Here is a 14,782-nt window from a genome sequence, read left to right as displayed (position 1 = left end):
ATAAGTACAAGTATAAGAAGGGACTTTTAAGGGAGGAGATAGGTTAAATTTAATCATTTCTCACCAAAAATCACATTTTTCATTTCTCTTAGAAAACAAAATATCTTATGCTTTAAAGAATGTATTATCAAAGTTTCAGATAGATACGCGGGCGCCGTCTGGAATTGGTTATAAATCAGCCATTTTCAAACATGCTGCTCTTTAAATGCCTAAAATTTTCTTGATTTAATTCTGATAAATTATTGACAATTTTGAAAACTATTTCCTGGTTCTAAAAGAATTTTAGATTGCTGGGATAAAAAATTTGTATCTCATAAATAGTTGTCAGAGATTTATGTAATGTAATGATTTCACGTGCAGAAATTCTTCCTTAAAAGTGTCATTTTCCACAATTCATTTTTTAAGATTATATGTTACAAAATAGGCTAAAGCATCCACAGAAATTCTGTTAGAAGGCTGAGTTTTTCTGTGCATGCTTATGAAAGCATGATAATTAATTCCGTGCATCCATTTTGCTTTATTCCTTAAATTATATTCCTTATAAATTATTAAATTCAGGTGCGTACTGGAATACTTCGAATTTGTAAACCGCATGAAGTAATATTTTTCTTTTCTTAAATGAAAAGTAATAACAGCACTGAACTGCAAATGCCCAGTTTTACTTAAGATACAATACTAGATTAAAATAAAAAAACCAGACTTGAATGTGAAAATTTAGAAAAGTTTTAGGCTTTTCTTGGAATCATACTTTTTTTTCAAATTTAAAAAATAATTATTGAAATATCCAAACAAATGGGACCAAATCTTTTCTAGTTGTTCTACATATAGAAAAGAAGAGACAAATTAATTTTCACATTTTTAGCTTCAATATTTTCTAAAGTTAAATTTTTACCTGTCTCCCCCCTTAAGGGGAGAGGATGGTATTTTTTGGTGAAAAATGAGTAAATTATCAAAAAAAATTCTTTAAAACACTCTGTGATACGTGTGGAATGCATAGCATAACATTTTGTGGGTATTTGTGCTCTTACCGGATGTTGAGTCGCCATTCTTAAACTTCCTGCGTTATGGATTTTTAAATCACTCGCCCACTTTTATTGTTGTTTCTGGTAAGCTAAATTAAATTTAAAAAAATGTTTTTTCTTTAAAATACTCTTTGATATCTGTGGAATGCATTGCATAACATTTTGTGGGTATTTGTGCCCTTATCGGATGTTGAGACGTAATTTTTAAACTTCCTGCGTTATGGATTTTTAAATCACTCGCCCACTTTTAATTGTTGTTTCTGGTAAGCTAAATTAAATTTAAAAAAATATGTTTTCTTTAAAATACTCTTTGATATGTGTGGAATGCATTGCATAACATTTTGTGGGTATTTGTGCCCTTATCGGATGTTGAGTCGCCATTCTTAAACTTCCTGCGTTATGGATTTTTAAATCACTCGCCCACTTTTATTGTTGTTTCTGGTAAGCTAAATTAAATTTAAAAAAATATTTTTTCTTTAAAATACTCTTTGATATGTGCGGAATGCATTGCATAACATTTTGTGGGTATTTGTGCCCTTGTCGGATGTTGAGACGTAATTTTTAAACTTCCTGCGCTATGGATTTTTAAATCACATGCCCCCTTTTATCGGTTTCTAGTAACTTCATTTTTTTTGCTATATTGCCAGACATAAATGGATATAATTTCTGAACTATTAAAGATACATGTATGAGATTTAGAACACACATTCTTTAGACTATCAGGAAACTTTTCTCTGTAACAGAATTTTGTTAATTGATTTCATTTTAAAAATACGTAGGTTTGTTTGCAAGAAAGGAAATCAGAAAAGTGTTATTAAATTTTAATTGTTTATTTTACAAACGTAGGGATTAATATCAAAATTCTGTTACAGACAGTTTGTAGAACATGCTTTTGCAAATACATTGCAAAAAAAACTGTTTGAATCTATCTTTAAAAACGGTTTAGACATATCGCTTTTAGTACAATCCTGCATTGGGTATATATATATTTTTTTTTTTCAAATTTGGGCCCCCAAATATATTTTTTTTCATTTGGTTGTGTTGCTACAGCTATGAGCTCTCTACAAACAAAAAATTAATATTTTACACCAAATAGGAAAAAAGAGATTTTTATTTACTTAGGCTATTTCGTTTATATGACGTCATTCCATTTTCGACCAATGAAGTGTAATGAAATTTTGAATTCCAACCAATCACAGTCAGACTTTGTGATAATATCTGCAGCTAGATTTATCGCTATCAATTTATCGCATGATCGTTCTTTTGTTTAGTCGTTATCGCCGACTCTTTCCCCGTAAATTGATGATCATGAATACATTAAGATGCAACTACACGGTTAAACTTTTCTTTCAACTTTAAAGTAATGAATGCAAGATTGATATTTAATAGGAATTAATATATTTACGCATTGAAGACCACGTTCAAAACGGCGCACCATGTAGACACAAAATCTTTATGCATCTTAATTGAACGTACCTTTTAAACTTGATTCTTTCATTATTCTTCCCAGATTGCACGCATACGCGATTGGAATATTGAACTGTCTAAATGCAGCTTTAATTCCGTTACACACTACAGCGAAAATGCGTTTGTCGAGCTATAAAAAATGCTTTCGTGTAGCACTCATTGTAAGTAACGGTCGAAACAAGGCACAGCTGACATTGGTCCTGCTTCCACAGGTATCGTAACCTATAAAATTGTAGCCTATAACATTATTGAAATTGAACAATTAATAGACGTTCAAATTTATGTAACATCATCGCATATCAAACTCAAAGACCTTGCATAGTAATAATGTCTTTGATGAAACTGCCTTTCGTATGGCGTAATAAAATTCGTGTTTTAATTAGGCCTATCTATACAGAGATGGCTTCACTGTGTAGCAACATGTCTCGCTGTGAATACATAAGCATTGGTATATAGCTGTCCCCACTGTTACTGTTAAATTAAATTATGATTTCAGCATATAATGAAACTGTATTTGTTATAATAATAAGAGAAAAGTGCAGTACATGTAATTAACATTGTTAAACCTGTATTTCGCTTTTCGCAATTGGCATTACTGAATAATAACATCGAATTTCTTTATTGCAATAATCGATATTCATCTACGAGTATTTCAACTTCACAATGTCTGAATAGGTTAAGTATTCGTTAATATACAATTATTAACATTTTGTGATCGAATTTTAGGGATATATTATTTAAATTTTTATTTTATTCACGAAATAGTCCTAATAAATGTCACTCGAGGTCTGAGATTTCCCAGATAAATCTCAGACCTCTCGTGACATTACTACAGATACAGAGTGATTGATATAGAACTGACACATTTCTTTCATTAATTGTTTCAAAACGAATTGTGCTAGCGACAACTTATTATACCTAAAATGTAGACGAATTTTGGGAGATTAAGTAACCCCATAGAAAGAAGTCCGGCGTTGTCAAATCCGGAGATCTCGGTGGCCACAGGTTCCTGGAAATTATTCGGTCGTCAAAGAAACTTGCAATTACTGTAGTTCCATGGATTCATTTGATGTATGGCATGTAGCGTCATCTTGCTGAAAATATCCTTGACTCAGCTCTACATCGTCCAGTTGCTCAACAAACTCAAAGACAAACGTCTTAATGATTTTTTGGGTGACTGCTCCAGTCGTGCTCTTACGTCAACAACAACCGTGGGAAGCCCAGATGAACGATGCTTGCCCTTTTCACTCACCAGAGATCCAGTTGTTTCCAATTTGTTTACCAGTCCCAGTATTGTGTTTCTTTTGGGAGGATTGCGAACACCAAATTCTCTCTGGTATGCCCTTTGAGTAGCTGTAATTGAATTCGTAATCCAGTATTGCTTCACAAGGAAGAGTCATTGATTTAATGTGTACTGCATTTTCACGTTGACACAAAATGTCGAAAACAGCTGCCAACAATAGGAATAAAACATAAACATCTGCGCATCTAGTGACAAGGAATCGAAACTCCAGAACATTCTGCTTAATTTGGTGCTAAAATTGGATCAGTGCTGCCAACAGTAGGAATAAAACATAAACATCTGCGCATCTAGTGACAAGGAATCGAAACTCCAGAACATTCTGCTTAATTTGGTGCTAAAATTGGGTCATTGAATGAATTTCCAACGGAATAATTAAAGAAAGAAATGTGTCAGTTCTATATAAATCACTCTGTAGTTTTATTAAACTAGAGGGCTTCATATGGCCTGCGGACCTCAAAGTGGGGCTCTCAGCTCTATACCTATATCACACACATACAGTACAGCGTATACACTCCACCATAAATCTGGCGAGGCTTATAGATATTGCCCATAGGCCTACGTGCCATATTCACAACACAAACTGTATTTTTTTCATATTAAAAACTGGACGATCAGATAGTGCTGAACACGGCGATGTCGAGGCGGAATAATGAGCGAGCCTCGGCTTTTCCTCGGCGTTATCTCCCTCTCTCGCTCTGAACAAACCTAAGCCTTCCCTCATTTTTTTTCTCCGCCACTTCCGTTCAATTGCTATGGCAACCAGCTTGTATTTATGGCAACAAAAGCGACTCGCAGCGCGATACGTATCGTCTGAGGTCACGTGGCTCTCTTGTATTATAAAAGCATAATAATGTTGTCAATAGTTTCTAATGCGCCTCAAATCCATATTATGCTGTCTCCCATCGTCAAATTTTTTCCTTATCTGATTACATGTTAAAATATTTGTTGTGTACCTTTGGGACATGGCGGTGTAATGTACACAGTTCTTGTTTCTGAATGAATGTTAAGGACTTTACTTCGATTCCAACTCCACCAACAGTCAAGTATAATCTTTATCGGAAAGTTGAGAATTATACAGTCTGATCCGTTTGGGTATAGATAATACTTATTCATTTATTATTATAAAGCTATTATGATAGTAGGAAAAATTTCTTGCTGGTTTTATTATGATTAAAAGATGGGAGTTTCCATATATAACAATCAACAATGCATAATCTGAAAAGACGAATGAAAATCGTAGATGATTAAAATGGCTACTACAAATCAACAGCGGGCACAATGTGTTCTTTGGTATGCTAAATTTGAGAATGTTAAAACAGTTCAAAGGGTTTTTCGACGTGAGTATGGTGTGCGTAATGTACCTAACTTACTTACTTACTTACTTACTAGCTTTTAAGGAACCCGGAGGTTCATTGCCGCCCTCACATAAGCCCGCCATTGGTCCCTATCCTGAGCAAGATTAATCCAGTCTCTATCATCATATCCCACCTCCCTCAAATCCATTATAATGTTACCTTCCCATCTACGTCTCGGCCTCCCCAAAGGTCTTATTCCCTCAGGCCTCCCAACTAACACTCTATATGCATTTCTGGATTCGCCCATACGTGCTACATGCCCTGCACATCTTAAACTCTGGATTTAATGTTCCTCATTATATCAGGTGAAGAATACAATGCGTGCAGTTCTGTGTTGTGTAACTTTCTCCATTCTCTTGTAACTTCATCCCTCTTAGCCCCAAATATTTTCCTAAGCACCTTATTTTCAAACACCCTTAACCTATGTTCCTCTTTCAAAGTGAGAGTCCACGTTTCATAACCATATAGAACAACCGGTAATATAACTGTTTTATAAATTCTATCAGATTTTTTGACAACAGACTGGATGATGAAAGCTTCTCAACCGAATAATAACACGCATTTCCCATATTTATTCTGTGTTTAATTTCCTCCCGAGTATCATTTATATTTGTTACTGTTGCTCCCAGGTATTTGAATTTTTCCACCTCTTCAAAGGATAAATAATATACCTAAATACGATTCAATAATGTTGTGGTATCGAACATTTGTAGAAAAAGATTCTGTGTTAAAAAAAAAAAAACATGCAGGAGGTCGCAGGCGAAACCCACTACGAGAAGCAGCTATCTCTTGGCTTGGTCCCCAAAACCCTCAGATCTAACCTCTCCTGACTTCTTCGTGTAGGGTTTTGTTAAAGACATTGTCTATTCACAGAAACCCAGAAACATTGATGATCTGAGAGCAAAAATTACTCAAGCTTTACAACAAATCACACCTCTTATGTTACAACGGATATTGGCTGAATTGCATCACCATTATGAGTTCTGCAGGGTGCGCAATGGGGGTCATGTATTCAAATGTCTTTAATGTAAAGGTGCAGTTTTGTTGATACGCCCTTCTGGCATGATACCCTCGATATGATGAGAGTCAATATTGGGAATTAAATATATGGCTTTCCAAAAACATGCTATGAAATGTTGAATATAAAACAATTTTTATCTTGGAAAAAAAAAAGTAAAAATGAGCAAAATTGTATCAAAGTTTTTGCTTGATATATATCAAAGAATAACCCCCTGAAATTAATGACATTACTTACGACTCACCCTGTACAGGGCGCGCAATGGGAAAGAACCCAAATGCATGGATTCATGTAAGATCCGACCATCCAAAAGTCAGCTAGCCTGGCATACCTTACTCTATCCTAGGGAAACAATTAACCTACATCAGTGTTCACTATTAATCCAGTGTTACGTAGAAAGGTGAAGGCAGAGTAGCTCAGCTGATGAGAAATGATGAATCACCTATCCCCCTATCCGACTAATCGAGTATCTATCATCCTGTTTGCCTGTCTGCCTACATATCTGTCTACATCTAAGATCTGAAAAAGAATTAGCGAGTTTTATCCTCATGATCCACTTCATCGTCTTTTTCACATGCAGAATTATACTCTCAAACCTTTACTTACTCTTGTATCATTTGTTATTATTTTCTGTTCTTTCAGGTCGACTACAGTCAGGACTCCGGATCTTCACTCAGGCAATACGCTGTCTTGCGCAATTTGGTGAGTAACAGCAATAAAACTATTATCTTTTTTTGTTAAGGCTTGACATTGTTGGGCCCTTCCAACTTCAATAATTTGACAATTTTTAACGAACACTAGTCATTTACAAATAGCGGATCTATCTGTCCATGTAGTCACAATGCCACAGCTCTGATTTCCATCCCAGCGAACAGGATTGTGTTCTAGGCGTGATCGTGATGGAATTTGTGATGGACAAGGTAGACGTTGCTTAAGAAAGAAAGAAAGAAAGAAAGAAAGAAAGAAAGAAAGAAAGAAAGAAAGAAAGAAAGAAGAAAGAAAGAAAGAAAGAAAGAAAGAAAGAAAGAAAGAAAGAAAGAAAGAAAGAAAGAAAGAAAGAAAGAAAGAAATTAACCAATTGATGAAACATAAAAGCATAATAAATAGTAAGTTATTGATAATAAGACAAATAAATAAGAACAGAAAAAGGAGAGAAAATTAAGTAAACACAAAAGTAAAAGAAGGAAGTAAAAAGGAAGAACTAAAGAAAGAAACATAAAGAAAAGAGGCAAGGAAGAAAGAGGTCAGTAATTATCGCCGTCTTCATGTTGCATAATATTAACTCAAGGAAGAGACACAGAAGAAAGAAGAAAGAAAGAAAGAAAGAAAGTTAGGTAGATAGATAGATAGATAGATAGATAGATAGATAGATAGATAGATAGATAGATAGATAGATAGATAGACAGACAGACAGACAGACAGACAGACAGACAGACAGACAGACAGACAGACAGACAGACAGACAGACAGACAGACAGACAGACAGACAGACAGACAGACAGACAGACAGATAGATAGATAGATAGATAGATAGATAGATAGATAGATAGATAGATAGATAGATAGATAGATAGATAGATAGATAGACAGATAGACAGACAGACAGACAGACAGGAAGGAAGAAAGAAAGAAAGAAAGAAAGAAATAAATAAATAAAGAAGAGGGGAAAAATAATAAATGAATAATGGCAGAAACTGATAAGTCAATATAAAGAAAGGAGAAACATAATATATAAAATAAAGGAAAGACTGATAGAAAAACAAGGAAGAAAATAGATATAATACATTATCGTTGTCTCCACACTGCATAAAATATAGCAACGGTTATTCCTGCTTCACCCTACCAGTCAGCAGTTAGGCTTGAGCTATTACTTTGTTCCGCTACTGGAAGATTCCCCAAAAGTGCTATGAGCAGGTGTTCACGAGCGGCAGATGAGTAGTCTTCATAGACAACACATCTAGATTTAATTTAGACGACTTAGAGCTTTAATTAAGCGAGGATACAGTTCACAATAAATATGGGTCAAGATGTTATCTTTTCGATTGGCCCAAATTTCATTCCATATCATTTTCTGAGACAAGTGTATGTAAATTTGGATTAGTTATGCATATTTACGAATGACTTTAAAGGTGTAGATAACATAGCCAATTAGAATATACCTAGTACAAATTTTGAGAAATAAACTTCACTGACAGTGAGTGTGTCAGCCGAGGGCATTGTATCAGAGGGACAAGAGTTCCATTCTCGGCGGATTATGTCTGCTTTTCATAAAACAAAATTATCTATAGTAATGACCCAAGAGGTCTGAGATTTACCGATAAATCCACGAGCGAAGCCTATTAATGGCGGGGTTAGGTATTTGCAGTGTTTTCGCTGGGTATGTGGAGATTGCATTGAGATTACCTCTATCAATGTCCCAGTTGCTTTGATCCTGACTAAATAATGTAAAAATAAAATTATTGATTTAATTTATTTTTGGAAAAGTTGTAATTGTATGTAATTTCAAAACTTTCTGTTGTACTTTTGTAATGACAACAGTTATGATTTAATGTAATTTCATAAATTTGTGTCCATTTATTTTTTAAGTAGGTAGTTGTAATTTTGTAATTACTTCAGTATTTTCATTGAATATGAATTTCAACTCAGTGACTGTGAAGATTTAATTAGCGAAAATTATTAAATATTTTTAATAAAGTATTTAGGTGCAAAAGTTACTTCTACTAAGCATATTATTGTTAAAATATATCTTTGAAATGAACCTACCAAAGTTACCCATTTACGGGGTAACATTGGCAAGTTAAAAAAAAAGTTATTGTTAAAAGAAATGAAAGAAAAATAATTAATGTGGAATTCAAAGGAACTTTTGAATGTCATATTTACTTGCATTAGCCCTATAACATGAATTCTTGTACGTGGATTTGGGAAACTCGAAAAGTATGTAAAAACCTGCTTATGTTCCCCCATTTTACGGTACTCTGTCGGTCATTGAAGAATAATGTACTTTGTCTCTCCCCTGGTCTTGATTGATTGATCTAGATCTGTTTTTTTCGAGGTTCTTCCCAACCGTAAAATGCATGTCAGGTAATGCCTTGGCGAAATTTCTGACTCATCTTGCCAAATAGCATCTAGCTACTACTATTTCCACATACACTAGATAACCACGCATTTGATACAGCGTCATTAAATAGCCGATCAGAATAACATACATGCGAGACACTTCTATCACTTGATGGAGACGAAAGTGTGTAGTAGACCAAACGCGCTACGAAGGGGTTAATGACTGAAGGGGATTAGTGAACCCCACCACAGTCGCGGTGGTGGTGATGGTAGTGGTGGTAATGGTGGTGAAGTCAGTTAATAAACGCGGCAACAGTCCCTGGAGGTAATTTAAAGATTACGTCGGTCACTTACACACAGAAATGTGCTGACTCATAGTTGTATGTAGTCATTGACAACAGATTATGTTTCTGTCCATCAAAATTTGATTTCCCCTCCATTCGAATTTAATTACCTCCCAAATTATCGCTTCTCCTTTTCCTTCTTGAACCACCCTTCTTATGTTTTTCGTAATTATATGTAATACCCGTCCCGCCTCGGTGTACCGAAGCCGGCAGTGGCGTAGCGCGAGTTTAAAGTTGGGGACCATAACTAAGCTGTAATATTTTTACTTTATCATACTACGTAGCAGACAGAAAGTAATGTAATGCAAAAATTAAGTATCAATACAGTAAACAAATATTGTTTATGTAATTGTATTATGCAATACGTAATTAACCCGATATTGTTGCCAATATTAAAACTAAATAATCATATATTGTCTATAAAAATAACGAAGTAAGAATATAAGCTTAGTTTTTATACAGTACAGCATTGCCTGAGTTTTCATTTTTGCTTTTATTTTTAAGCAAACTTCTCGAATATCTCGACAACTCAACTACAGAAAACTGAAGCGAATTCTTTCCTCTTCCCTAAATATGAATCTTCACATAGAGTCACTTACATGATTTAATGACCTTTTTGGTTAACTCATTTAAAAACACCCGAAGATAAGGTACCGAAAAGGAAACATTAGATCATGCATCTCACGTTTAACTGCTTTCGTTTTTAATTACCATTTTTTTTTTCCGTGGCGCTACAGCCCGTGAAGGGCCTAGACTGATCAGCCGGCTGCTGGCCTCACGTCCACATGCTGAAGCAAAGGTGGATTATCATCCAACAAGAATGGAGGTATCGTGTTGTAAGGACGATGATCCCCCCCAGCCGTTAGAGCTGGTATTCGCAACCGGATTTCGCTACCTATCGTAGCTCCCCAAGTGTATCACGATGCTGAGTGGGCACCGGTCCCATACACTGGCCGAAATTTCATGAGAAAATTTCTTCCCCCATGAGGACTCGAACCAGCGCGCATTCCGTAACGCGAGTCCCAGGCAGGATGCCTTAGACCGCGACGCCACGGCGCGGGACTTTACCATTACCTTGTATTTTGCCAAAACAAAAACATCCCCTTGGTCCCCATACACCCGCTTAGCGTTGACTCAATGTTACACAACGATCTGAGGCTGTGCTGACATAGATATCATGTAATTTCTTGTTCATGTGTGTTATACCAAGTAATAAAAATATAAATTGGAATATTTGTGTAGACGTGTACTGCAAATAATGTGTTATTGTAATAATATGTTAATGGTGGCACCGGATACAGAGAAATGTGAGGTACACCATTACATGTAAAGAAGTCCTGTGACGAAAATATATCATATCATCATATATCATATCATATCTTATCATATCATATCATATCATATCATATCATATCATATTACAGATATTATTCTGTAGGACAAATTAATAAAATCCTTAATATTCAATAAATATTGTTTGTACTTTACGAAAAAAATTAACATTGAAAGAAAATATAAAATGTAACGCCACTGGAAAGGCCGAATATTTGAAACACTTAGGGTTTTATCTTGCTCCAGCTTCACATATGTCATACTATAAACATGACTTTTACATAAGAGCATCAAGTTGGAAACAACAAAAGCAAGAGTCGAATTATCTGACTGTCCTGTCACTTAAGCTGGTTTGATAGTGGATAAATTAATACAAAATTTTAAAACCTATTATTATGAGATACATATCGCAACGTTGAGGTCTCGCAGAATTCTTTATCTACTCTAAGAATGTGTGGTTAGTTATCACAACTTTTTCAGTTACAACTATGTCAAATCAAAGATCACAACCAAGCTCTTCGCATGTCGAGCTTCTTTGTTAAATTGACATTGAACAGGGTTAATTACATAATACTGATGTTACGTCAACAAAATATAACACCATTATTACATAATCTTCTATTCTGTGACCCAAAAGGTATTTACGGCTACAAATTCAGAGGACCCAGGATCGATTCTAGATAGAGAGATTTTGTCACTCCTCAGCGGGTGGGTCCTGAGGTTAGCAGAATAACAGTCCATTACGTTTTCGTCCATTCGTAATTTGGACCATGTTATTTTAGTATTATACGAAATTTCGTCGTATATACCTATATTTTATCCTTACCTGATTTAGTCCAAATTTATTTACTTGAAATTTTCGTAGCTGTGTTTAGCCTATTACAAAAAATAATCACTGAAATAAAACATGAGATTTATTTTCAGTTATTTCAAAGAACGAAGATCATGTATTCATTGCAGTTATTTCTTAGAAAGTGTAATTTCCTTCTTTAATTTCCATCTTCTGGGTTCTGCGGGTTGCTGCGTAATTTCATTACAGGTTGACCGATTTTCACATCGCCAATATATTCTGCTTCGATTCGTATTATAAGAGTGGTGTTGATAACAGTATCCGTCTTTTATGAGCAGTGGTTTCTTCCTTTTTGAAGTAATTACTTTGGGATTCATACCTGATAATTTTAAGTAAAACTAATGTATGCATTGCCCTAGCAACACCTGTCCATTTTTGTGTTCTCTGTTATTTGGTATTATATTGTTGGCATCTGTTTAAAATGTGCTTCTAGTATCTGAATATCCAAAATCAATCACGATTGGACAATATGTATATTGGACTAAATTGTTGGGGACTAAAAAATTTCTGGACGAAATTTACTCTTAGACGAAAATGCTATGGACTTATTCCACTGGACTTAAATGTGTTGGTCATAGAAATATGGACGAAATGTTGTATTGGACGAAAATGTTTGGACAAACATTGTCAAATGCTACTCTTATGATCGTAGAGCCCTGGTATTTATGAATGATCAATATTGTTTAATATTCACAAAAACTGGGCGAAAAGAACATAATTGTCCGGTTTTCCAATACTAGTGGTCTAACAATAATACAATTTTAATGATGATAGTGATAATATCAAGTTATGTGCAAAGTTTCATCCTTCTAGCTCAAGCAGTTTCTGAGAATAAGGTGCATAAATTTCGTGAATTTAACATGACGGAGATAGTACTGTATATACAAGCTTCCCTTAAAATCAATATTATGGTGAATGTAGAGATAACGGTATTATTTTCCGCTTCAATATCGTTTATCTGTTCATCTTAGGACATTTTATAGTACGGAATTTTCCAGTACCGCACTATTGAAAACTGTAGGTTTAATAATTAATTTGTAAACGTATATATGTCATAGTCGAACTCACTGGCTTTAAAATGAGTATTCTGTTAGGGCCTATCAGATGCCTTATAAATAAATAATTAATCATATGCCATGTACTGCGAATGAAATGATTCATAAATATAAACCCCGCCTAGAAGAATTGATATTGTTATGGACAAAAATATTCTTGGCATGGCTTCATTCGGAAGGGAACAAAAGTTAGTTTTCAATTTGTATATTTACGGCACGTTATAGAAAAGAAATTCTTAAGTTTAGAACGTTCAAATCTGTCCGAAGCCATTGGAATATAATCCAGACCCAACACCAGGGATGAAACAGCGCACAAACGAGCTTCGATTCTAGCGTGCTACCTGGCAGCAGTATATAATAATAATAATAATAATAATAATAATAATAATAATAATAATAATAATAATAATAATAGCCGAATGTGTCCCTTGAAGGGCAAAGGCCTCCTGCTAGAGGGTAGCTCTGTTTCACTAACGCAGTGAGCTACTCCGCGTCAGGTTGTCTAGTGTTTCTTTGTCTGGTTGGAGTTGATTTCGCTGTCACTTTGATTAATTTAATTTCACTAACACTTTGATTATATTGAATGCACTATCACTGAGTCAACTTGGGATGTTGTTTGTGGCTGGCACTGTCTTCATTTGTAGTCGACTTCCAATTGTTCTCCATGTTCCCCTGCTTCTTGCTATTCTGGACCATTGCTGGCCTGCTTGTGTTGTGTAGAAGTCTGCCCACCTCTTCCTTGGTCTGCCTCTGTGCCGGTCTCCTGTGCGCGGGTCCCACATGGTGGCTCTGTATGTCCATCTTTCGTCTTTCATCTGCGCGATGTGGCCTCCCCACTTCCACTTCAATTTGTTTGCTCTTTGTGTGACGTTTGATGTTGATGCCATTTCCGACAGCGACTCATTGGAAATTCTGTCTCTCATAGTTATTCCCAATATCTTTCGTTCCATTTTCCTTTGGTATATTTGTAGCGCATTCATCTGTCTGTTTGTTGTCGACCATGTTTGACATCCATAAAGTGGTGTTGGGTAGACGCAGGTTTGTAGTACTTCGAATTTGAGTCTTCTGTTGATTGTCTTGTCCAGGGGTATGAACTGGAGGGACCAGAAGGATTTCCAAGCTAAGGATATTCTTCTTCTTATTTCTTTTCCAGTCTTGTATTTAAAGGAAATTAGTTGGCCTAGGTATGTGTATTCCGCTGCATATGGTAGCGTTGTTCCGTCAATTGAGATGGGGATTTCTTGTCTGTTTGTCATCAGCTGTGTTTTTGTCATGTTCAATTGATAGACCTGCGGTTTTGCTTTGTGTACAGAGTTGTTGGAGTATTGACTGTAGTTCTTCTGGTGTTTTTGCGAACAGGACTACGTCGTCCGCGAATCTTAGGCAGCAGTATATACTCTGTACAAATAGGAGCAACCAAAAGACAAGGGTAAAAGTAAATCCATGGCGCTACAGCCCATGAAGGGCCAAGACCGACCAGCCAGCTGCTGGCCTCACGTCCACATGCCGAAGCAGAGGTGGACGATCATCCAACCAGAATGGAGGTATCGTGTAGTTAGCACGATGATTCCCCCAGCCGTTATAGCTGGTTTGCGAAATCAGATTTTCGCTACCTATCGTAGCCCCCCAAGTGCATCACGATGCTGGGTGGGCACCGGTCCAAAAGACAAGGGTAGGCCTAAACAAAATTAACTTCATGAAGTCAAGATGCAATAACTCTTTATACTTTTGTTTACACATTTTTAATAAATGCAATATAATTATTTCACAGCAGAAGATATTATACAGGGTGTTTCCGGGCTAGTGTTACAAACTTTCAGGGATGATGGCGAAGGGCACATGTATCAATTTGAGATAAGGAACCCTGGTTCGGAAATGACTGAGTCGGAAATTATAAGCAAAAATAGTTATGTGGAAATTAAATTGTAATTTGGCACCACGTGCCCTCCTTCCCTTAACCTTTGGAACAGTCGTGGAAA

Source organism: Periplaneta americana, chromosome 11 (genome assembly GCF_040183065.1).
Source record: "Periplaneta americana isolate PAMFEO1 chromosome 11, P.americana_PAMFEO1_priV1, whole genome shotgun sequence".
NCBI classification, from domain to species: domain Eukaryota; kingdom Metazoa; phylum Arthropoda; class Insecta; order Blattodea; family Blattidae; genus Periplaneta; species Periplaneta americana.
Note: the sequence above shows the minus strand (reverse complement) of the source record.